This window comes from Callithrix jacchus, chromosome 5, assembly GCF_049354715.1.
Source record: "Callithrix jacchus isolate 240 chromosome 5, calJac240_pri, whole genome shotgun sequence".
Lineage (NCBI taxonomy): Eukaryota > Metazoa > Chordata > Mammalia > Primates > Cebidae > Callithrix > Callithrix jacchus.
In genome coordinates, this window is record NC_133506.1 from 152,913,196 (window position 1) to 152,940,160 (window position 26,965).

General features: G+C 41.4%; 1 protein-coding gene and 1 long non-coding RNA gene across 3 annotated transcripts in view; one reads left to right on the forward strand and one right to left on the reverse strand.

Moving 5' to 3' along the window:
• The window catches only part of LOC144582895 (uncharacterized), a 35,925-nt gene extending 25,214 nt beyond the window's left edge, over positions 1–10,711 (forward strand). Inside the window, exons 2-3 of the long non-coding RNA XR_013536442.1 lie at positions 9,087–9,170; positions 10,463–10,711. This is a non-coding gene — a long non-coding RNA (uncharacterized LOC144582895). The remainder of the gene's footprint in view (positions 1–9,086; positions 9,171–10,462) is intronic.
• The window catches only part of STARD13 (StAR related lipid transfer domain containing 13), a 554,175-nt gene that overhangs the window by 516,418 nt on the left and 10,792 nt on the right, over positions 1–26,965 (reverse strand). The window lies entirely within an intron of this gene.

Here is a 26,965-nt window from a genome sequence, read left to right on the forward strand (position 1 = left end):
CAGTCTAGCAGGTAAAGCTTGGGAGGTCGGGAATGTGAATAAATTAGAGCTCAAAAAACAAACACCTGGATTTATCAAATGCTTAAGTGAGGGAGGTGTGCAGAGAGAAGGCTGCATTCAGTAGCCAATTTAAGAAAGATAATCGAGAAGTTCCATGACCGAGAGAATTTGAGCGAAAGTCGGTGGGCCTGGGGAATATTTCTGGCCAGGGAGAGCGAGTCCGTGGCAGCAACAGGGCACAGCTGCAGGTCAGGTTGCTCAAAAGGATCACGCACTTCCTGTGCTCCAGGCCCCCTGCAGAAACTTGTCTCTCCCTGAAGCCTTCCAAACATTCCACAAGGTGACTCCCAGGAGCCCTGTTTACAAGTTAATCAGCTGAAGCTTACAAGATCCAGCTGCTCAATTTTCTGGAATTCAGTATCCTGATCTCAAACATCCAAGAGGCCTTAAATAACTTGCCCAGAGTCATATAGCCAGTAAGTGGAGCAGGTGGGATTTGGCTGACTCCAGCGTCTCCTGCTCTGTCTACCACCCTGTGTTTCCTCAAAGGCCGGATGACAGTGGGGGCTGTGAGATCCCCAGATACTGCAGAGGATCTCTGGGAACAAACAAACAAACAGTAAAAAAAAAAAAAAAAAGAAAACCTCCCTACTTGCTTCAGAACAAATAAAGCTAAGATGAAGGAGGCCAGATTTGGACTGAAGCAAGAGGTCAGGGTGAACTCACACACCAGGACAGAGTTACCGCACAGTAAATATTTATTAAGCAATCACCCTGACTGAAGGCCTGGAACAGATACATCACTGCTTCCAGCTGCTCAGGAAAGGAGAGCCCTACAGCTTTCTCACAAATGTGTGTGCATGTATAATACCAAATGTATTGCTGTACCTTGAGATTCTTTTGAATACCAGTGAAATCAGTTGGGTACTTTACATAGTGCACACACATACACACACACAGAGAGAGATAGAGGAGGACTTTTAGGAAAAGCTTGACTGTCCTCTCTGGTTCCTCCTGCAGAAATCGTCAGCAGTCCCTGATACCTGAAAGAACGCTGCGTATTCACCTGTTTTGCCTCCATTAGGGAAGCTTCCTGTCCACCACACCTTCAAAAGGAATGACCTTCAGGCCTTGTCCTTGGATCCATTTGACCCTGTCCTGGCCACAGCCAACTGGACTTGGGGTGGGCACGTGGCACTGGCAGCCAAGCCAGCAGCTGGCTGGGGACTCACAGTGTGGCCCAGAATAAAGTCAGGGCTGAGTCAACCAGACTATCTTGGGAATATGAATTGAGAAATATAGACTTGAGATCAGTCTGTTCATGGATACAATACAGGAAATTAGTTTTGGAGAAAGTTCTTAGGAACTCTCCTGCTGCACACCTGGTTAGGTTTGGCTTTACAGGTCAGCAGATTTCCAGCTGGGGAGGGGGTGCCAGTCTGCCAGGAGGCAGGCATCCTCACTTCCCCGGGGCACCTCTCTCACCTGTTATAAGTGCTGGAGAGCAGCTCACGCTGCACACTTTCTTACACTTCCCCAACAACTTTCCTAATTCAGACTACTCGCTTGTATCTGTGAACTCTCCATGTCCTCCCTGCTTCCCCCAGGAGATTCTAGACATCTGCTGAGAGAGGCTGGATGAGGAGATGGGCGAAGGTTCAAAACTCCAGTTTGGACACCTCTTAGCAAGGGCTGGAGGTAGAAGACATCTGGCTGCTCCTCCAGGTTCTTCTTTAAAAAAAATGGAGGGTTCTTCCTGCTTGGTAGCTTCAGTATTGTGGATTTAACTAAAATTATGAGACAACAGGGAAATTCCCAATTGGCAACCTTTTACAAAAAGATGGGAGCTAAACCTGCACAGCTGGGAAACTTTAAGGACAAAAATAGACCACCCATGTGCAAAACAAGGCAGTGCAGGGAATGGGGGAGGTTTAAAAGCGTGAGCTCCAGAGGCCCAAAGGACTGGGTTTAGGCCTGGTCTGGCCATTTCTTGGGTGTGTAGCTTGAGACAATATTAATGTCTTTCAGCCTAACTTCTTCATCTGTAAAATGGAGAAAATAATAGTCCATTCAGGTAATTATTACAAAGTTAGTCCAAGTAAGCAAAGCTACTTACAAAAGGAAGAGCCCTGGCCCTTGTGGGTGGGATGTGAACGGTGCCCGATCTCCAAATGCCAGGAGAAGGAGCTGGATACTTTGCACCACGCACACACAGAGACACACAACACGCACATACACATACAGAGATGGCGGATGTTCAGGAGGAGCTTCTTGGCAGAGAAGAGGCAGAGCAAAGTAGAGATATGATGAGAGACAGTTAAAGAGGTGTCATGGGGACATGAAAGAGGGAGAGAAGTCATTTCCTAGAGCTGACAGCAGATAGCTTTCCACTTCCAGCTGTTCTTCCACTCTAAGCCTACAGTTGACTAAAGAAAACAAAACAAAAAAACCCACTAGCAACTACTTGTAGGTGAGTCTCTAAAGCATAATTAAACCAATGAGCAGCCTCCTCAAATGCTCCACTCCCCCGCCGGGAGTCTCTCTGGACGGATCTGAGGATGGCTATTCTCTGCCACACATACATCTATAGAAGCAGCTAGAACTCTAGGGACCTCCCCATCCAGGTGCCAGAGCTGTTCTTGATGTCAAACTTGAGAAAAATCTTCCATAGAAATGAAATAAAGAAGGGGCCAGGCATAGTGGCTCATGCCTGTAATCCCAGAACTTTGGGAGGCCGAGATGAGTGGATAACCTGAGCTCAGGAGCTTGAGACCAGCTTGGCTACCATGGTGAAACGCCATCTCTACTAATAATTTAAAAAAAAATTAGCAGGCGTGAAGGTATGCACCTGCAATCTCAGCTACTCAGGAAACTGAGGCAGAAGAATCGCTTGACCCCAGGAAGTAGAGGTTGTAGTGAGCCAAGACTGTGCCATTGCACTTCAGCCTGGGCAACAAGAGTGAAACTCCATCTCAAAAAAGAAATAAATGAAAGAAAGAAAAAATAGTTATTTACTGACCTAAAGGGAATTTGCACATACCAATGCTCTCTGTAAAACTGCCTGAAGAATTGAGCATCCAAAAATTTCAAACAATGTACAATATTCTCTAAGCTGTGCACAGCAGCTTAAACATGGGCTTTTCTAGGAATAATGACACTCAAATGTTGAGATGGCTCCAATATAACAATACGCAGGGGATAGGCTTGCATCCGCATCATTAGAAAATAAAACCTTCATGTCAGAAATAGTAAACGCATGGAAACTTTCTTTCTGGGCAGAGTCTTGCCATGGCTTTGTTACAATACTGTGGTAGTACTTCTTTGTGGTAGATTGCTTGCAAAGATGGATGCAACAGTCCCTTGCAATGTGACCTCACTTTTCCTCCCATCAAGAGGGGAAGTCTCTTTCCCCTCCCCTTGACTCTGCTGGCATCATGACTTAGGTTGACTGATCAGGATAGGATGTGGCAGACGTGAGGGTGGATGATCTACAAGCCTCTACCCAAGATGTCTTGCAGCGTTCATTTTGGTCCTCCTGCAGGCCCTGAGACCTCCATGTACAAAGGCCTTGCTTAGCCTCTTGAGGACTGGAGACCACAGGGAGAGAAAGGCCCCACTGACAGCCAGCACCAGCCATCAGCAGTGAGGCCATCTTAGTTCACAGATGGCCAAGTTACCAGATGATGTGTCTGTAGGTGGATTCACCGAGCTGAGCTCAGCCCCAAGTGCTCACCCACAGAATTGTTAGTGAGTAAATAGTGTGTTCAAGCCACAAAAGTGTGGAGTGTTCTGTTACACAGAAACAGATCATGGACTCAAGGATATACCACTTTCCTCATTGTAACCAGGTGCTCTTTTAGCTATGGAGTAGGAAGGAGGGCAGCACATTCACGAAACAAACCCGGGGAGGAATTTGGGAAGCCAAAGTCTAAGGGAATTATTGTGTTAGGCACTTATTATCATTAAAAATAATTATTGTTTAGCCACGTGAATAGCAAGGGTTGGCATTCAGTTCCATCTCTTAAAGACAGAAGTGGCCAGGAGTGGTGGCTCACGCCTGTAATCCTAGCACTTTGGGAGGCCGAGGTGGGTGGATCACGAGGTCAAGAGATGGAGACCATCCTGGCCAACATAGTGAAACACCTTCTCTACTAAAAATACAAAAATTAGCTGGGCCTGGTGGTGCGTGCCTGTGGTCCCAGCTACACAGGAGGCTGAGGGGGAAGAATCCCTTGAATCCCGGAGGTGGAGGTTGCACTGAGCTGAGATTGCGCCACTGCACTTCAGCCTGGCGACAGAGCAAGACTCCATCCCCCCCAAAAAAGAAGTGGCTTTAGAGTGGGGTGGCAGACTTGCCCTTGCGGCTGTTTGATTTGTGCAAAACCTTGCCCACAGGAATGTCTGTGGGGGTCAACTCTTCCTTAAGCCAGGGTGTCACTTAGGATGGATCTTATTTGCATGTATAAGCAGCAGCAACACCAAGGGAATTTCCCTTTTCTTTCCCTTCTGCCAACTATTGCAACTAATTGAGAATTCTGTGACATTTTGGCTGCAGAATATTACCCAGAAAACACATCTGATTAATAAGGGACACAGGCTGTTGTCACAGAGATGGTAATGTTTTTAATGTGGATAAAAAGCTTATCAAAGCAAATGCAAAATCAGTTAATCTGGTTAAGTCCAATTCCAAGAGTAAAACCTATGATGACTGTGTGCACTCAGAGAGCATGGCCCAGGTGCATGCTTTTCTCTGCCAAATAGGTCCTGTTCTTTTTCATTAAATGACTACACTGGACTATAGCTAGTCCTTACCCAATTCATTTTCCTTTTTGCCCGAGGAAAATAATCTCCATGGTATTCATATAAGATCTTAAAATGCAACGTGATAAAATAAATATCCTGCTGCTCTTTTTGTTTGTTTGTACCTTTCTATCAGTGGTCCCCTAAAAGGGAAAAACATTCTGCCTCAGGATATACACAGGAAAGTTGGGGGGAGAACACTAAGCCCTCGTGGGTTCAGTGTAAAGCAATCCAAGGACTCTAGAAAGTTCTGCACATTCCCACACATCATGGCTGTGGCTGCTCAGCACTTACCTAGGCTCTAGCAGAGCTCAGCAATGGGAAAAGTCAGGCATCATGTCTCTGGGGATAAAATTTTACTGGCTAATTTGTGATGTCACAGAAAGGATTTTGCTCTGCCATAGGGATGAGACACAGACATCGAAGCCATCACTTTTCAGCTTTTAAATCACACACAAGTTGGAATTTTTAAAAATAAAATTTAGTTTAATTGTAACAATTCAGAAATTCTGGCCAAAGGGTGGGAGGTGAGTGTTAAGATATTACATTCTTGCAAAAATTCAAATCAATGAAATGTTTCATGCAAGTTCTATGAAAAAGCAAAAGGTATCATAAATACAATATTTTATTTGTTAGCTTTTAAATAAAGTCTTTTTGAAAGAGTAATATTTTATGAGAAATTTAAAAATTCATTGGTACAAAAATTAATGATAAAAAGAAATTACTTCAAACACAGTGTGTTCTCCTCTTGTACCTAACAATTACAAAGAGAAGTATGCACCCCACCTAAGATATAAAATAAAAAACTCTGGCTAGGCACGGTGGCTCACACCTGTAATGCCAGCACTTTGGGAAGCTGAAGTGGGTAGATCACCTGAGGTCACGAGTTCGAGACCAGCCTGACCAATATGGTGAAACCCCATCTCTAGTAAAAATACAAAATTAGCTGGGTGTGGTGGCACACGCCTATAATCCCAGCTACTTGGGAGGCTGAGGCAGGAGAATCACTTGAACCCGGGAGGCAGAGGTTGCAGTGAGCTGAGATCACATCATTGTACTCCAGCCTGGGCAATACGAGCGAAACTCTGTCTCAAAAAAAATAAAGTTTTTTTGAGAAAGTTTTCCACTAGTTCCATAAATTAACTTAAAATGTACTTGCATTTTACTAATGTTGGATGAGTTCCTCCTTAACTTTGATGTCTACAGTTTAAAAGGGCCCTGCTTGTAGCTGCCTTAGAAGGGTGTGATGGCATGTGAAAGAACTGGATCTCCTTGGAAGAAAGGTGGAATCACACAGAAATTCAAAATATGTTTTCCTTTACATCCACATCTCATGAGACTCAAAAAAATTTATCTCCCAAAACATTTCTCTCAATCACGCTAGTAATTTCTATAATTTACTTCACTGTAGAAAAAGCATATATTTAATATTTAGGGTTAAGAAACAGCTTCCACTGTGCCTTTTCCCCAGTTGTACACTGTCCTGGATGACAGCCTAGTAATTCAGGTCAACAGAGGTCATTCAGCAGCCCCTCCCCCCATGCCTCGTCCCTATCTCAAATAAAATATTTAAACTGAATCATGTAGTTTGGCTTCATAAATTGATCAAATTGTTTCAATACTTACCTAAACCCTATTTTAAAAAAAAAAAATACTATACAGTGAAAGTCTCATTAGTAGGAAACTATCTTGAAGGACATTGAGCAAAGAGTTTGGCATATCTTGGTTGTTGAATCCCTGTTCATGATATGATTATGTATTCAAGACACAGTAGGTGGAACGGATCTAGCAAAGGTTTCGGTCCATTGAATTCCACCTTAGTGTTTGGCAGAACAGGCTCTAAAAGCTTTTCTGACATATGTGGAAAATAAGCTAATGTTTCTCTTTATTGTCTTCCTTCCTCAATATTTACATTGTAGTGTAGGAATAGAAATATATAATAAATATACAATCAAATAATATACAATTAAATAATCAGGTATTCAGTGAGCGAATACACTCATTTTTAATATAGTCTCATCTCCTATGGGGCATGATAAGTGCTCTGTTCTAGGATATAGGAGACTTAAGATCTGTTTCCATCTGCTGTGCATCCCTGGAGAAATGAAATAAAAGCACACTCATAAGCTGAGTTTTATTTTCATCTTCACCACAGCCTCTTGACAAACAAGCCTATACAACACACAAGTACATTATAAACACTAAAAAGGCATATTATACATCTTACATTAAGTGTCTCTAACAACATACACAAGATGAAATTATGGAAAGTAACTGAGGAAGGTAAGAGGTGGACAATATGATCTCCATTTTCCAGTGTGGAAACTGAGTCTCAGAGAAATTAACTGACTTGCCACAGCTCACAAGCTGGATGAGCAAAGGCAGGCTTTGAATCCATGTCTCTCAGACTCTACAGCCCAAGCTCTTACCTGCTACTTTGGATTCTAGTACAGTGGTTCCAGCAGGTCTGGAGGCAAATCTTAGCTCTGCCACTTACCAGCTATGCAGACTGGGTAAGTTACGTTACTGTTTTTCGTGTTTGGAATTCTGGAATACTGCTATTTAGTCCAGAATATGGGAAGGATGAAACGTAGCATGACATGGAAAGGATTCCCATGTAGTAGTTTCTAAGTCAATGCTAGTTCCTTAATTTTCCTCCTCGCCTAGGCCTGTTTCCTTCTTCATGTAGTAAGGAGGTCCCTGCGGCTTTCCAAACATCAAAGAACAGCTGGCTCAATCTTCTCAACTTATAATTAAAAAAATTAAAACTTAGAGAAGTGACTTGCCCCAAATCATAGCTAGTTAGCAAGGAGTTTGTATTCTCTTAGCAATAGTTTTTATGATGCACTTAAAATGAGACTTGGACCTAATCTGAACAAATTATCTAGAATCCTGATACTCTATAGTCCAGATAATTAACAAAATTGTAGTTATTGTACTTTGATTGTTTTGGGGGTTTGGCCCAGGTTAGCTAACACAGGCTTATTACATATTTACTGCTAGGTGAAAGGCCCTTCATAGTTGTTTCTGCAGTCTGAATGCACCTCTCTTGACTTTTCTTGGCTTTCTGCTTCTCATCTTTCAGGTCTAAGCTCAAATATGATCTCTCTGAGAGGCGTTCTCTGGTAGTCTTAATCAGCTTCCACCTCCCACCCTCCCCAGTTACTTTCCAAGATGGCATCTTGTGTATTTCATTAGAGCCACTTAATATAATACCATTTTCGTGTTTATAATTTACTTGTTTGTCATTTCTCTGGCTACACCAGAATATGAACATCACAAAGGGATCTTGTCAGCATTTTTTCATTGTAATATCTCCTGCCCTGAGCCAGAGCCTGTCACATAATAGGATCAGAATAAATATTAGTTTAATGACTATCTCCATCCGTTACCTTTCCTCAGAACACTTGATGTCAAAACACTTTAAAATAGAGGTGAAGGCTTGGTAATTTAACTTTTGAATAAAAAACAAAATTGACCTTGGTAGTTATGGTAAAGAGGTAACGAAATCTTTATCTCAGGCAAATAGAAGCCAGTACATTCCATTGCCATGAGTGACTCTAACTTTAAAGACAGTTGGAAGATGGGACCTAATCAAACTCCACAGCTTCTGCACGGCAAAAGAAACAGTCACTAGAGTGACGGGCAACCAACAGAATGGGAAAAAATTTTTGCAGTTTACCCATCTGACAAAGGGCTGATATCCAGAATTTACAAAGAACTCAAACAGATTTACAAGAAGAAAACAAACAAGCCCATCCAAAAATGGGCAAAGGATATGAACAGACACTTTACAAAAGAAGACATACATGAGGCCAACAAACATATGAAAAAATGCTCATCATCACTGGTCATTAGAGAAATGCAAATCAAAACCACATTGAGATACCATCTCACGCCAGTTAGAATAGCGATCATTAAAAAATTGGGAGACAACAGATGCTGGAGAGGATGTGGAGAAATAGGAACACTTTTACCCTGCTGGTGGGAGTGTAAATTAGTTCAACCATTGTGGAAGACAGTGTGGCGATTCCTCAAGGACCTAGAAATAGAAATTCCATTTGACCCAGCAATCCCATTACTGGGTATATATCCAAAGGACTATAAATCATTCTACTGTAAGGACACATGCACACGAATGTTCATTGCAGCACTGTTTACAATAGCAAAGACCTGGAACCAACCCAAATGCCCATCGATGATAGACTGGACTGGGAAAATGTGGCACATATATACCATGGAATATTATGCAGCAGTCAACATTGATGAGTTCGTGTCCTTTGTAGGGACATGGATGAATCTGGAGAACATCATTCTCAGCAAACTGACACAAGAACAGAAAATGAAATACCGCATATTCTCACTCATAGGTGGGTAATGAACAATGAGAACACATGGACACAGGGAAGGGAGTACTATACACCGGGGTCTATTGGGGGGAATAGGGGATGGACAGTGGGCGGGGGGAGCTGAAGAGGGATAGCATGGGGAGAGATGCCAAATGTGGGTGAAGGGGTGGAAGGCAGCAAAACACACTGCCATGTGTGTACCTATGCAACTATCTTTCATGTTCTGCACATGTACCCCAAAACCTAAAACACAATAAAAATTTAAAAATAAATAAATAAAACCAAAACCACTCCAATTAATAAAAAATAAAAATTAATAGTCATTGTGAAATATAGTTTGTCCAAAGTTTTATTCTTAGTATTTGTCATTCTTTCTAAACATTTGGCAGGGAAATTTCACATTCCCTTTATTCCTGGCTCATGGGAATTACTCTCAGCCACTTGAACACCAAATCCAGACACTCACACAAAACAAACTGGAGCCTCAACTGCTTCTGATTGGGGATGAAGAGTGACAGTCACTTTTTTATTTGGTCTCACTCCTGAATGTGACCTGACTCCAGTTTTTAAAACATTACCTCTTAAAGTCACAAACTTTTGGCCCTTAAACTTAGAGGGCTCTGAGAGTTGAATTCTTAAACTTTAAAGAAGAACTTGTGTAAATCAAATTCAGTAATTGGTCCTACAGGGACAAAACAGGAGCGATGCCACAGACGAAGGTGTGTTCCCTATGATTTGAACGTGTGTGTCCCTCCAAAATTCATATGTTGGAACTTAATTCCCAAAGACATGATGTTGAGAAGTGGTGCTACTGGAAGGTGATTATGCCGAGAGAGCTCTGCCCTCATGAATGCAGTAAGTCCCCTTATAAAAAGCTTAGTGTGAGTTCCAGAGCCCCCTCTCTGCCCTTCTACCATGTGAGGACACAGTGTCAATCCCTTCTCGGGGAAGGCCATCTTAAAAGCAGAGAGTAGCCCTCACCAGACACTGATCTTGCTAGCACCTTGATGTAGGAATTTCAGGCCTCCAGAACTGTGAAGGATAAATTTCTGTTGTTTCTAAATTACTCAGTTTTGGGTGGTTTGTTATAGCAACACTCATGGACTAAGACAAGGTAGATAACATAAAGGGTACTTCTGAGCTTGCTCATGTCTACAAATATCGGCTTTTATCACAAAGCTTTACTGATCAACTTCCTTATTGTGTTTTAAAAAGTTAGGAATGTAGCAAGAAACATAATATTTTAGATCTGAGATCTGTTCTTAATAAAAAATTGTGATTTTTAAAAAACGAACTACTTTTCATATCCACAGGTATCTCACAGTTGTCTCAAATCACTCCCCAGCACACTTTGATGAAAAATGAAACTTACACCCTACAAGAGTTGGAAGACATCAAAGAAAAATAATCTAAGCTCTTTACCACTTTTGAAGTATTAAGTTTCAATGTGTTCAAAAACTAACATCATCATCATTCCAGGTTGCATGGGATAGTCCCATTTCATGCCTCTAATCCATGCATAATAATTATTTACACCCTTTTCATTCTTAAAAGTATCTGGTTTGGACAATAAATTATATGATTTGATCATTCTAACAACAGCTCATTACACTTTGAGATGTTTGATTAAGGAGAAAGTGTCTTTTTAATCTGTTTCCCTAAGGCCTAATATCATGTCTGGCACATGATTTCTATGGGGTTAACAATAGCTATAAATTCCTTGGTGCTACTCTCATCTGGAGGTGAACTCCAGTTCTATTCTTTATGAATATCAGCCAGACTGGGACTACTGTGCGTGACAGAGTATGTTGGAATCATGCTGGATTTGAGCCCACCTTTTACCCCTTCTCTAGAAGTCACTCTGCAAGAAATACTTCCACACTGCTGGTGACAGTAAGTAGAGAGGAAAATGAGAATGGGCCTAACTGAGCTCACCTTCCTCTCTCCCCACCGAGGCATCAGGCATGTGAATGAAGCCACCCTGGACCCTTGAGGCCAGATCAGCTGTCTGGTGAATATCCACAGGTGACCTAGATGAATGACAGTGTCATGTTGAACAGTGCCACGTTGAGCAGAAGAACTGCCCAGGTGATCTCCGCCTGAATTCCTGACCCACAAAATTATGATCTATAAATGCTTGTGGTTTCAATCCATCAAATATTTGTTCTGAACAATCAAAAACCAGAACCACAGGCTTCAATAAATCTTTCTTGAACTGAACTGACCACAATGCCCCAGAATTTGGGAATATTTGATCATGATGTTTGTAGAGATATTTTCCCTTCTCAGCTTCAGCTCAGCATAATTAGGTTCATTCAAAATAGAAATGAGAGGCAGTAATTTTGATAATTTAACTTAATGTCAAGTTTGACTTAGTATCAAGTTCAAATTTTGGTGAAGATGAATTTAAGCCACAATTTGATGATGGCACCTGTGATAAAGTCACATATAGACTTTAATAAATCATAGTCTCTAGATTTCTAAACGATAATCATCGAAATTTATTCTATAATTTTTCCCCATACATTTTATTTACAATCTATTCCTTACATGGGTACAAAAAGCAAAACTCTTAACAGCTAAGTAATTCCATAGGATATAAAAACACATGAATTCCCAAGCTATTATTGTCTCCAAAGCCAATTTAATGGAGCACAAAAATATCTTCATTAATGACATGCACTGAGTCAGTTATAACTGGTTCTAATTTCAAGAAACTACTTAGGAGAAAAAGTCTTGGGCAAATTCCCTAACTTCTTTGAGCTCTGGTTTCTTTAACTGTAGACTGGGAACAGTAATAGCAACTTCCAAAAGTTGCAGAGTAGATTCAACAAGACAAGGTGATGGTCAAAAATCTGGTATCTAGTAAGTAGTGGTATCTATTTCTTAATGATACTACATGTATTTTTAATTTTTGATACATTAAAAATGACCATAATATACAATAAGGTATATGTCTTCTTAAGACAAATTTAACAAAAATTGTGCAAGACTTGCACAGTGAAGAAACTAAAACATCACTGAAAGAGATGAAGATGTATATAAATGCAGGGATGTCTCATGCCTCTTGGACTAGACAACTTAATATTGTTAATATGGCAATACTCCTCAAATTGATAAAGAGATGCAATGTAATCTCTACCAAATTCCAAGATGTGTGCTTTGCAGAAATTGAGAGGCAGATCCTAAGACTCACAGGGAAATTCAAGTGATATGGAATAGCCAAACACTCTTGAGGAAGAAGAACAAAGTTACAAGACGCCACCTTCCCTATTCCCAAACTTATTATAAAGTTGCAGTAATCAAAGCAGTGTGGCAGTGACCATAAGGATAGACATATAGATTAATGGAATAGGAATCAGAATCCAAAAATAAACCCATACCTCTATGGTCAATTGATTTTTGACAAGGATGCCAAAGCCATTCAACAGGGGAAAGAATATGCCGAGACAACTGAATATCCATTTGAAAAAGAATGAAGCTGGGAAACTACTTTATATCATTACAAACATTAACTTGAAATGGACCAAACACCTAAATGTAGGAGATAAGATTATAATCCTCTTAAAACAAAACATAGAGGAATAAATCTTGTGGCCAATTAGGTACTAGTTTCTTAGATATGCCACGAAAAGTACAAACAGCAAAACAGAAAATAGATCCACTGGAATTTATAAATATTAAAAATTTTGTGCTATAGAGGACACTATCAAGAAAGTGAAAAGATAAACCACAAAATTGAGGAAAATATTTGTAAATCACTTATGTGATAAGGAATTAACATCCAGAATATACAAAGAACTCTTACAACTCTACAATAAAGGGATAAGTAACCAATTTTAAAATGGGCAAATGATTTAAATAGAAATCTCTCTAAATAACATATACGAATGGCCAACCCACATATGAAAAGATTTCCCGCAGCATTAATCATTAGGGAAATGCAAATCAAAACCACAACGAGATACCACTTCACAGCCATTAGAATGGTTATCACAAAAAAGACAGACAACAGCAAGCATTGGTGAGCATGAGGAGAAACTGAATCCTCTAACACTGCTAGTCAGAATATAAAATGGTTCTGCCACTTTGGAGAAAGTTTGGCTTCTTCAAAAAGTTAAACATAGTTACCATATGACCCAACAATTCCACTCCTAAGCATGTACACAAGACAAACAAAAACATGTACGTGCATGTTTACCATGGTCCAAAGAGCAAACAACCCGAATGTCTATCATCTGAAGAACTGATAAAGAAAATAGAGCAAGAGTATTATTCAACCATAAAAAAGAATAAGTACCGGCCAGGCGTGAGGGCTCACACCTGTAAATCCCAGCACTATGGGAGGCCCAGGTGGGTGGATCACCTGAGGTTGGATCAACACCAGCCTAACCAACATGGAGAAACGCCATCTCTACTAAAAATACAAAATTAGCCTGGCTTGGTGGCAGGCCCCTGTAATCCCAGCTACTTGGCAGGCTGAGGCAGGAGAATCGCTTGAACCCAGGAGGCGGAGGTTGCAGTGAACCGAGATCGCGCCATTGCACGCCAGCCTGGGCAACAAGAGCAAAACTCCATCTCAAAAAAAAAAAAGAATAAAGTACTGATACATGCTACTACATGGATGAAACTTGAAAATATGCTATGTAAAGAAGCCAGACACAAAAGGGCACATACTGTATAATTTCACATACATGAAATGTGCAAAATAGGCATATCTATAGAGACAGTAGATTCGTGGTTGTCAGGGCCTGGGGAAGAGGAGAATGGGAGCCGATTGCCGTTGGGGCTGGCATCTTCTTGGGGATAATGAAAATGCTCTGGAATTTGTGAACGGTGGTGATTTAGCAGTGTTGGGAATATCCTGAAACTACTAAATTTTATACTTTAAAAGTGAATTTTATAAACTGTGAATCGCATCTCAAAAATTCAAATAAAGTAAGATAAAGAATACTAAAATATAATCTATTGAAAAGTAAAACAGGTACATTTCTGTGAACTCTTCTGCCATGGTTCAGAGGCTGTTAGGCTAATTCATGATTTTACCTTGGTGAGTCAATCAGACATGGAAAGTCCTGGAAATACTTCTGTCTGATTTTTGTACCCTACCGGGTCTTCTATATGGGACTGAATAGAAGGAGGCTTTGATAGAAAGAATAATATGCCAGCCTTGGACTTTGCTGCTGCTTGTCTTTTCTCTCCAGTGCCTGGCCCTGTGGCCCTTGACAAGCCGCACCTCAGGGCATGACTCATTTCTCTCTTTTGAGTCTTTAGAGTCCGCTTCTCCCATCCCTCACCCCTGGAGGAGTGCTAAGAACTAAGTACACAAAATAACTGCATGGCATTTTACAAATCTGAATACTTTAGAAATACAAGCTAAGAATCCGTCTTTCAGTTGACTTTAATGGCACAAGCAGACCTAATCCCTAATGTCTTTCTCAATTCTAAAGTAATTATTAGTGAGAGGTTAACACTAATCTAAATGTTATTCTTTGTGGATGGACATAAACAACAACAAACTTTTCTTCTAAATCACATAGACTCAAATTCTGGCTAAGTATTATGCAACTGAAATGAGAGCTGAGATAATAAATCATTTCTTCAGAGAACAAATACAATTATTGGCAAGAATTAAGGTATTTTTCTATGACCAGCTCCAATACATCCATCCAGGAGGCCAATACACTACAGTGCAAATGTAATGACAGGCGAGTCCATAATAAATGGTGACTCTGTGAGTCACGGGGATACTGTCAATGCATTCTCAGTTTTAGTCTCTCCCCTCCCAGCCCATTCCAGTCCTAATCTCTCCAGGGCTGAGTGATCACTCCCTCATTTAATTCCATTTGTATATATTTTTATTGAACCGGAGACACTTTATTTCACCTATTTATGATAATTTCTGTCCCTTGGTACTAGATGTAAGCCCTTTGGAAAACAGAGGCTGTGTCGTTTCCATCTTTGACTGCCAAGAATACTATATAGTAACTGGAACGTAGTAGATGTATAATGAATGAATTCGCAATACAAGTTGCTGGCAAATTTTTACATGAGCACAGGACAGCAACAGCCAGAGGGAAGTTCTGAAACTGGTCCCCAGAATTGCTGCTGTAGTGCAGGCTTGAAATCCTCAGGGAAATACCACAGCTGACCCCAGAGAAATTTGCCCGGGAAACATATTAGAAACCAAGGTTCTCAGCGGCAAAGAATTTAAGCAAGTTAACAATGCAACCACTCCGGCCACATCGGCCTCACACCTTTGCACCTGCTCTCCTCCCCACCTTTCCACTTGAGTGGGCAACATCTTCCCCACTCCTTATCCCACTTTCTGGCTTAATTCTTCTCCAGAGCAGTTATTACTATGTATTCCAATGATTTTTTAAATGTATTATTACCTGTCTTCCCTCCTACCTCAACAGAATCTAAACTCCGACTTGATATAGTCTGGTTTTCTCTGCTCTATACCCAGTGCTAGAAATAGTCACTGTACGTAGTACATAGTAACTGCTCAAGAAATAATTATGGATGGAAGGAAGGGAAAAGGGGTAGACAGGAGGGACAAAGAGGGAATGAAAGGAGAATGAAAGGAAAGAAAGAGAAGATCAATCTAAGAAATATTTAAAGGTCTTGAAAGCGTTTTACAATGTTTAATATATTCAGGTAAGCTTCTGGTTCACAGATTTTGTTTGCCTTACAAATATTTTTAAAAATTAAAAATCTGGACACTTCCCATAAAAATGTATATTATGAGTTTCTCCCAATCAAGTCTGGTTAAACTAGGTCTAGCTCTCATTCCTCATTGGTCATGTAGACATTAATGGCAGCTTTACCAGTGGCATGGACCAGAGTGACCTAACTTGCCAGAGAATCTTAAACCAGGAACGGAAGTTGGGATCATTCCTGGGTTTTCTGACATGCCAGGATAATCTTGTTATGGATGTGTAACACAGAAGTCCTCAGAATAATTTGGATTCCTATGGAAATTCATATTCCCAAGGATATGAACGTCTTTTTTTTTTGTTTTTTGAGACAGAGTCTTGCTCTGTTGCCAGGTGCCAGGCTGGAGTGCAGTGATGCAATCTTGGCTCACTGCAACCTCCGCCTCCTGGGTTCAAGCCATTAGCCTCCCGAGTAGCTGGGACTACAGGCATGCACCACCACACCCAGCTAATTTTTGTATTTTAATAGAGACGGGGTTTCACCATGTTGGCCAGGATGGTCTCGATCTCCTGACCTCATGATCCACCCGCCTCAGCCTCCCAAAGGAATTTAAAGGTACATTAATTCCTTTAGAGTCATTAAAATCCTTCGAAATGTTTAGGTGTAACTGTCCAAAGGCCATCTTGCCTCCTCACTTTATAAGTCAGTGAGTAGTTGTGCTCACTCTTCTACATAAGCCCAATCAATGTGAAGGCTTTGTTCAACCTACCCATTCATACTACTACTTAACAGTAGTCAATCTATTACTTCTGATGATTATGGGTATTTTTCTATAAAGTAGATTTTCTATTTTATGGTGCCCAGTGTATTTTTTGACTGTGGCGAAATATACACTATATAAAAACAGTCTTGTAGCCATTTTTAAGTGCCCACTTCAGTGGTACTAAGTACATTTGCATCGTCGTGCTACCATCACCAACAACCATCACCAAACGCTTTCATGATTCCAAACTGTACCTGTTGAGTCATACTTCCCCATTCCCCTTCCTCCAGTCCCTGGTAACCACCATACTACTTCCTGTCTCTCTGAATTGGATGACTCTAGTACCTGGCTTAAGAAGAATCCTACACTTTTGGTCCTATTGTGTCTGCTTTATTTCATTTAGCATAACATCCTCGAGGTTCATCCATGTTGTAGCATTTTTCAGAAGTTTCTTCCTCTTGAAGGCGGAAGAGCATTCCATTGTATGTACATAACATATTCATCCATCGATAGACACTTGAGTTGCTTCCACATTTTTGCTATTGCAAATAATGCTGCCATGAACATAGGTGTGTACAAATATGATTGTTTTATGTGGTGCTTCTAACTTTGCAAAGTGTTTCTGTGTCTATAATATCATAACCCCTCTGAGATAGTTAGTATTTTCCTCTTCTAGTAAAAAAGAAATCCAAATTTTAAAAAGTGAAATCACTTGTCAATTTAGGGACAGTTTCTGACTCTTAGCCTGGAGTATCTTTCTCTCAATATACCTTTCACTTTTCATCCCAATGATCCTTCACCAGCTGAAGATACCAGAGACTGTGATATTGAAAAAATGCATTATTTGGTCTTTGTCCCCCTTTCCTGGAAACAACTCCTAAAATTCTTAGAATCTTCAAAGTGACCCTAAGACCAAGGCTAGTAGCTGAGACTACTTTTAGTATGCTAAGACTGTCACTAGCAGCTCCTCAGTAGTTTCGGGATGGGGGCTGGTCACCAGAAAGACCAAGGCATGATCAGACAGGGTTGGGACTTTCACTTCTACTCCCCAATCTCTGGGAAGGGGAGAGGTGCTAAAGTTTAAATCAATTACCAATGGGCAGTGATTTAATCAATCATGCCTACGTAAGGAAGGTGCCATAAAAAAATGCACAGAGGGGGCCGGGCACGGTGGCTCATGCTTGTAATCCCAACACTTTGGGAGGCTGAGGCAGGTGGATCACGAGGTCAAGAGATCGAGACCATCCTGGTCAACATGATGAAACCCCATCTCTACTAAAAATACAAAAAAAAAAATTAGGTGGGCATAGTGGCACGTGCCTGTAATCCCAGGTACTCAGGAGGCTGAGGCAGGACAATTGCCTGAACCCAGGAGGTGGAGGTTGCGGTGAGCCGAGATTGGGCCATTGCACTCCAGCCTGGGTAACAAGAGCGAAACTCCATCTCAAAAAAAAAAAAAACAACACACACACACACACAGAGGACAGGGTTTGGAGAGTTTCCTGATAGCTAAACACATGGCGGTTCCTAGAGGGTGGAAAGCTCGTTGCCTCTTTCCTCATATCCCTATGCATCTGTTCATCTGCATCATTTTATAATGGGTCAATGTGTTTCCCTGAGTTGTGTGATCCACTGCAGCAATTAATGTAACATGAAAAGGTCAGTATGGGAACTCCAATTTATAGCCTGCTGGTCAAAAGCACAGGCCCCAACCTGGGTGGTGGTGGTGGTGGTGGTTTTTTGAGATGGAGTCTCACTCTGTCACCCAGGCTGGAGTGCAATGGCATGATCTCAGCTCACTGCAACCTCCTCCTCCTGGGTTCAAGCAATTCTCCTGCCTCAGCCTCCTGAGTAACTAGGACTAAAGGCCTACACCACCACGCCCGGCTAATTTTTGTATTTTTAGTAGTGACAGGGTTTCACTATGATGGCCAGGATGGTCTCCATCTCCCCACCTTGTGATCCACTTGCCTCAGCCTCCCAAAGTGCTGTGATTACAGGTGCGAGCCAACACGCCCAGCCAACCTGGGGCTTTTGATTTGCCTTGGACATAGGAGCAGTCGTGGGACTGAGCCCTGAACCTATGGGACCTAACACTGTCTCCAGGTAGAATAGCACCAGAACTGAATTGAATTGAAAGACACCCAGCTGGTGTCTGTTACAGAATTCCCTGCTTGCTGGCTTGCTGGCTTGCTGGCTTGCTGGCTTGCTTGGTGCGTGGGGAAAACCCATGCTAAATGAAGTCAGTAGGCTCACATGTTGGGGGAACACTATTTAAAATCTATCTTTCAGGCATCAGTTGCAGCTGTTTTTTCTCTTAAGAAAATGACATGCTGAGCTAACTAAGCCAGACTCTCTCTCCCTTACTTCTCAACTATGCCATTTATGCTACAAGCTAGGAAACTATGTCTACAACCAAAATAAAGGATTTAAGTCTTGATTACTCACAGGCTTAAATCATACCTGATATGGTTTCACATGCTATTCTTTGATAACAATCTTTATTAAATTCCAGAGATGCCAATGCCATGTTTGAACAGAGAGTCTGAAAAGTTGAGAGGTCCTCAGAGGAACACTGACGGAGGGGAGAAGAGGCCAGGTAGGCAGCTGTGGCCAGACCAGCTATGCTCTGCTCACAGGCCCTTCCCAACAATAATCCAGCCCAAGCAGAGCCATGGTTTTCTTGTTAACTGATTTGTACTTGTGTGGGTTTTCTTAGCTCAATTCATGTTTTGTTATGTTAATAACAGTAAACAAGATTGTTTTTCTGAAATACATAGTTTCTTGCTATTTAGAAAGGTCAGAACTTCTCTAAATGTTAATATTTCTCCAATTGCTAAAACCTCTCTAACTATAATAATTCCACATCAGTAGGAAAGTTCCCAAATCACGTTTTTTTCTGACTCATTTGCCTTTGGCCTGGCCTTGCTGGTACTGGGCAGGCACAGACCACTGGTGAAATACAGCCAATGCCTTTGATAGTGACATTGATGGTGGTTCTCTCTGTACTGTCGGGGAGGTAGTAACGATTTGATTTCTACTGTGGGTTTGTTTGTTTTTCAAGAGACAAGATCTTGCTCTGTTGCCTGGGCTGGAGTGAAGTGATAGGATTATAGCTCATCGCCGACTTGAACTCCTGGGCTCAAGTCATCTTCCTGAGTAGCTGGAAATAGAGGTGGGAGCCACCATGTCAGGTACATCCCTTTTTTTCTATTTCTTTTTTTTTTTTGAGATGGAGTCTTGCTCAGTCACCCAGGCTGGAGTGCAGTGGTACGATCTTGGCTCACTGCAACCTCTGCCTCCCAGGTTCAAGCAATTCTCCTGTCTCAACCTCCTGAATAGCTGGGATTACAGATGTGTGCCACCACACCCAGCTAATTTTTATATCTGTAATAGAGACAGCATTTCACCGTGTTGGTCAGGCAGGTCTCGAACTCCTGACCTCGTGATCCACCCGCCTCGGCTTCCCAAAGTGCTGGGATTACAGGCATGAGCCACCATGCCCGGCCTGGGTACATTTTTTATTTTTTGTAGAGACAAAGTCTCACTATGTTGCACAGGCTGGTCTTGAACTCCTAGCCTCAAATGATCCTCCTGCCTTGGCTTCCCAATGTACTGAGATTACAGGTGTGAATGAACCACTGTGCCCGGCCTGTGCAGTTAGATTCCTAATGAGTTTCACTTTCTTAGTAGGGTTGCCAAATATAGCAAAGAAAAATATAGGACATATAGATAAAGTTAAATTTCAGATAAACCAATACTTTTTATAAATAGATTCCATGTGACATTTGGAAGATACTTATACTGAAAGATTATTTATCTGAAATTCACATTTAACTGGGTAGCTTGTATTATATCTGGCAACACTATTTCTTAGATTTCTTCCAGGAATGTTACTCAAAAAGTAGGATCTCATAATGTCATCAACAAATGCCACTTATCATGATAGCGTCTGAACTTGGTTATATGGAGTGACCTAAATTGAAGGATAAACTGCAACGTCAGGGATACGGGACAAGAGATAATGAGGACTTGCCTCTCAGCTGTGGTTCTCCTTTGGAAGCAGAAGCAGACATTGGTAGTTTACAGTCCCAGGTGGTTAACCTGAAACGCAAGATTTGTGAGACCAGCCGAGGGAAGAGGAAGTAAGAAGGCAAGTCCAGATCTGACACATACTAAATTTTGTTAGTCCTGAAAACCGTAGTGTGTGTAGAGACTCTACTGGTGTTTGAGTCTGTTCTCAGACTGCTAAAAAAAAACTGCCCGATATTTCGTAATTTATAAAGAAAAGAGATTTAACTCACTCACGGTTCCATGTGGCTGGGGAGGCCTCAGAAAATTCACAATCATGGCGGAAGGCACCTCGTCACAGGGCGGCAAGAGAGAACATGCATACGAGCAGGGGAAATGCCAGCCACTTATAAAACCATCAGCTCTCATGGGAACTCACAAACTATCGCGAGAACAGCATGGGGGAAACCGCCCCCATAATCAATTACTTTCACTGGTTCTTAACACCTGGGGATTGTTACAATTCAAGGTGAGATTTGGGTGGGGGCACAGAGCCAACCCCTATCAACTGGGGAGTGTACATATGTGTGTATCTATATATGGGAGAGCAAGGGAGGAGGGCAGGAATAGGAATATAATCTCCTGGCAAGAAAAAAGCTATGATTATATTCTAATATGCATGGAGGCTCACAAATATCTCCTCATTAAAGTAATGTATTTCTTGCCCACCCCCAAACTATCTAACTGGGTTTCCCAATCAGTTTAGAGTCATTACACTTTTGTATATTTGATTACATGTAGACACTTTACAGCACGTATAAAAATGAAGTAAAAATTTGCTTTGTTTTGAAATGTTGTAATGGAAAGACCACCGGAATGCATATGTTTCCACTCCTTTCCCGAGCAGCCTTGGAGATCCAGGGGAAGTGTGCGCCTGGTCAAGGTGCAAGCTACATCTGATTTTCTCTGTGACGCTCCACATAACAAACACCTGCGCTTTAACTTCATGTTCTACCATTTTCAAGCCAGGGCCGCAAGCCAATCTAGTTCTACTGAAAAAAGGCCTCCCCTTTTTATCAAACTGCAAACAACAAAGAAAAATCTGTGGGAACACGGAATACACCATGCTCTATACCTCTTCTCTAGTTGCCATGAGATGAAAGATCAAACAAGGTTAAAAATAATTTTTAAAGCTGACACCCATTAATTTGAAAACTGCCTTAACCCCATTGGTCAAATGGGTAAGGAGACGTAAACTTTTCCCAAGGAGGAAATATTAAAAGCTAATGAATACCCTCCCCCAAAAAAATTTTGTTTCCATAGCAGTAAACAATAATGCAAGTTAAAATGAGACCTTTTTCTCTATAATCTTAGCAACGTCTTAAGAACATATCAAATTCAGTGTTGGTGAGAGTGAGGTATTTATACCCATTCACTGCTAACAGCAGTTTGAACTAATAAACCTTCCTAGAAAACAATTTTCTAATATCAAACGATATTACTTTTTCTTTTCTTTCTTTCTTTTTTTTTTTTTGTTTTGTTTTTTGGAGATAGGGTCTCATTCTGTCATCTAGGCTGGAGTGCAGTGTACAGTGCTGAGAACATGGCTCATTGCAGCCTCAACCTCCTGGGCTCAAGAGATCCTCCTACCTTGGCCTCCGAAAGTGCTGGGATTACAGGCATGAGCCACAGTGCCTGGCCAATGATATTCTTTCAATGATAGAAATCTTAAAGCTATTCTAAGTTTTAAAGATACCTTAAAAGATCTAAGATATCTTATGGAAAAAAAAATAATAACAGCATTTTGAAAAATAAAATTTCTGTAAGAAAGTGAAATGTTTAGCCGCTAGGGTACAGTTTATTAATTTTGTACATGAAAAAGTTGAAATAGGCCGGGCGCGGTGGCTCAAGCCTGTAGTCCCAGCACTTTGGGAGGCTGAGGCGGGTGGATCACGAGGTCAAGAGATCGAGACCATCCTGGTCAACATGGTGAGACCCTGTCTCTACTAAAGATACAAAAAATTAGCTGGGCATAGTGGCGCGTGCCTGTAATCCCAGCTCCTAGGAGGCTGAGGCAGGAGAATTGCCTGAACCCAGGAGGCGGAGGTTGCGGTGAGCCGACATTGCGCCATTGCACTCCAGCCTGGGTAACAAGAGCGAAACTCCGTCTCAAAAAAAAAAAAAAAGTTGAAATAGTGAGAGTATGCAATCAATAAAAACAATGTTTATGATTAGTTTTTAAAATATGAGGAAATGCCTTTGTCATATATTTAGCTGATAAAGAGTAGTGCAAATTACATTTAGTTTAGGATCAATTATGTTAAAATAGTAGAAAAAGAATTACAAAGACATATACAGTGTTATGTATATCTAACATTGATATGAGGTTATCTAATAAGAGACTATGACTATAAAGGAATTTTACTGGTGTTTTACTGTTTTCCATATTGCCCAAGTATTCAATGACAGAAAAAAAATAGGCACTGACTGGTGAGGTGGATAGCAGAGCAGGCGGGAGGGAGGCAGAAAGGCTCTCTCAGATCTGGTTTGGACGCTCTCAGAATTTAGAGCTTCTCCAACAGGAAAACAAGAAGCCCTGGGTTCCAAACACCTATTTTTTGTTTTGAGACGGAGTTTCGCTCTACCATGGCACTGTCTCTTCTCACCGCAACCTCCGCCTCCTGGGTTCAAGCAATTCTCCTGCCTTAGCCTCCCGAGTAGCTGGGACTACAGGCTGCACCACCAGGCCCAGCTAATTTCTGTATTTTTAGTAGAGATGGGGTTTCACCATGTTGACCAGGATGGTCTCGATCTCTTCACCTCGTGATCCACCCGCCAAGTGCTGGGATTATAGGCATGAGCCACCGCGCCCAGCCCAAACCCTCTTTATGAGTTCAGCTTCTGTCTTACTTGCCTGAACATGATGCTGTGGCACCCTTACTCCGAAACTTTCCATAACGGCCAGTTCTGCCCTTACCACTCTGAAGAGAGGCTGGCAACTTTCAGCAGGAAGGGAAGCGTCCAAATGCTTCTTCTGCAGGGAGGAAGAGATCAAGCTGGGTTGTATAAACAGGACTGGGTATTCATTTCTGCTTTGTCTTAGTCCCAACAGAGATAAAACGGGATTTTCCTAGATCCAAGTAACCACCAATCCTTTCCAGCTGCCATTCAGGATCTGAGGCGGAAAACGTAGGGATGCTGCAGAGACACTCATTTCTCAACTTCATATTTCCACTCCAACCATAACCTGCTCGAGGAGGCTCTTTTCACTCTTCCCATTTCCTGTTTGGGGCACACTATCACACACAACACTACGCTAAATCAGGGTTTAGTAGCAGACGCACTCAATCTGTTTTTACAATTGTTGTTGAGTTTTCGGTGTCACAGAAAAACAGAATACGTGGTCAGCAGCAGGGGTTCCACATCAATTCACTTGAGGGTTTTCTCTCTGAAAACTTACAGAACTGTGTAAGTCTTTGGACTGGATGAAAATTTCTTTTAATGCATTCACAGTTTGCTGCAGGTGATGAAAGCAATGCTCTTTCTCACCCTGAAGAAATCTCACAGATTTCCATTTCACTCTTGGCTTCATTTCTTGTTCTTGTTGAAATTGACACAAGTCAGTTGTCTGCTTTGAACTTCAGTTACCAAATTTAAACTATTGACTCTCTTACTTACCTTAGAGAAAAGATAAAATGAGATCCTGTGTGAGAAACGTTTTGTAAACTGTGTTGCAAATGTCACAATGATGAGAAGGAAGGAGGGACACAGGAGGTGGACCCCGTGTGATTGTGGCGAACATTTCAGGGTCAGGGGCCTATCAAGGAAGCATCCAACAACATAATCCAGATTTCTCAAAGGGAAAGTCCTGCTTCTGAATTAAAGTAAGTTCTTGATCATGTTTTACCTAATGCTCCCTTGTGGAGTGGTGACTGAAATTGGAGAAAACCTGAATTCCTTGATGTTTTATGCAACTTATGCAATACATTTTAAAAGGAGTGGCTCTGTCGCATTTTTCATATTCTGAAGGAGCATATAATTTTCAAAATCCAAATGGACGTTTGATCAAATGGAACAAGACATGCAGGAGGCTATCACGTTGATGACAGAACATAAGAAAAAACAATACACAGATATTTAATCTTGTTATGGTCAAGAATTAATGGCTACTCTTGTACCTTTAATTAAGAAATAAGAGCATTCAAGTTATCTCTCTTGACCAGCAGCTAAATGACAGCAATATTTTCCTTCCACCAGCTCCCTTCTCCTGCCAGTTGCCTTGTGTTGGTTAATTTTGCTGGAAAGACAATGCCTAATAGGATTATTTCAGACAATGGAGAAATTACTACCAAGGATAATTTTTTCTCTTATAGGAGAACATGCATCTTTATTTTGACTTTCCTATTTTTCTTCCAATAATGAGGTGAAGTAATGCTGTTTAACCAACTGAAAGCTTTCTGGCTTTCAGAGGCAGCCATTCAGAAAAGGCTGATCTTAAATTGGAGAAGAGGGAACCATTAAGCTAAAAATAAAATGGACTCCAAGCTTTGACTCTCTGCCGGGGTCTCCTTGCTGCCACAACTTTTGGTTAATGAGAGTCTCAAGGGGGAAGACCATAAGTCAATGTCACTCAGCTGGCTAAGTGTAACCTCTTGGGCTGCACATGTCAGTAGACTCCATGCTTGACCACAGGGACCTGGAACGAACCAAGTGACCTCTGACTTGTCCCTGAAGAAAGAGAAGCTGCTGCTAACATGAGACTAGGCCATGTGGTAAGGTTGACATTCCTTTAACCCCAGCCCTCTTACAGACTCTGGGAATGCTACGATGTGCTTCCTAATCTCTAAACAGAGGGAAATTTCTAGATCATCTTTATGGATCTCAGGAGAAAGAGCCAACATTTCTCTGAATTCATTTTGCATTTATGTTTTAATATTACTAATTTATTGATTAGAACTTATATAAAATTACATTCATAGGCTGGAAATGATCTTAGATGTCATTTTGCTCTAGGACTTCCCACACTGTAATAGAAAGGAGACTCGATGGTGTATTATTAATGCAACATTGTTAAGAGCAGAGACTGTCAGATTGCTTGGGTTTGAATGAATGTCAATCCCATCAACTCCATCTCTCTTTAGCTCAGTGTTCTCCTATGCAAAATAGGGAAAATTAAGTACCTACTGCACAGTGTTATGAAGATTAAGATTAATATATTTAAAGTATGTGGAGTATCCGACTAAGCACTGTATAATGTTTGCTCATATTGTCAAAGAATTTAACAAAGTGCTATGTAATCTTTGCTATACAGTTGTAAAATGTATTACTATTATTTTTATTTATTTATCTATTTTGACAGAGTCATGCTCTGTCACCCAGGCTGGAGTTCAGTGGCACCATCTCAGCTCACTGCAACCTCCACCTCCCCAGTTCATGCGATTCTCCTGTCTCAGCCACCCAAGTAGCTGGGATTACAGGAGTCCACCACCATGCCCGGCTAATATTTTGAGTTTTTAGTAGAGACGGGGTTTTGCCATGTTGGCCAGGGTGGTCTCGAACTCCTGACCTCAGGTGATGTACCTGCCTCGGCCTCCCAAAATGCCAGGATTACAGGCGTGAACCATCAAACCCAGCCTAAAATGTATTATTAACCATATATATTTAAAAAGTGGATGGATGAATAGATGGATGAATTTTAGGTCCCAAACTCTGGGACAAAGGCTGCGAAGATAGAATTTACTTCCATTAACCACAAGTAACCCAAGAATGTTCACCAAACATTATGTAGACTGAATAGATGTATCTCTTATAACTTAGCACATTTTAAAATGTATTAACCACATATATTTCCCTCTCTGACCACATCGGTCATTCGTGCCATTTCTGTTACTTCTATTTAAGAAACTTCTGAGGCCGGGCGCGGTGGCTCAAGCCTGTAATCCCAGCACTTTGGGAGGCCGAGGCGGGTGGATCACGAGGTCAAGAGATCGAGACCATCCTGGTCAACACGGTGAAACCCCATCTCTACTAAAAATACAAAAAATTAGCCGGGCATGGTGGCGCGTGCCTGTAATCTCAGCTGCTCAGGAGGCTGAGGCAGGAGAATTGCCTGAACTCAGGAGGCGGAGGTTGCGGTGAGCCGAGATCGCGCCATTGCACTCCAGCCGGGGTAACAAGAGCGAAACTCCGTCTCAAAAAAAAAAAAAAAAAAAAAAAAAAAAAAAAAAAAAAAAAAAAAAAGAAACTTCTGAAAGATAAGGTGATAAGTATGGTCAACAGCGATGATATGGAAAGGAGAGCTTGACTATGAAAATGTTACTGAGGCCGGGCGCGGTGGCTCACAACTGTAATCCCAGCACTTTCGGAGGCCAAGGCGGGTGGA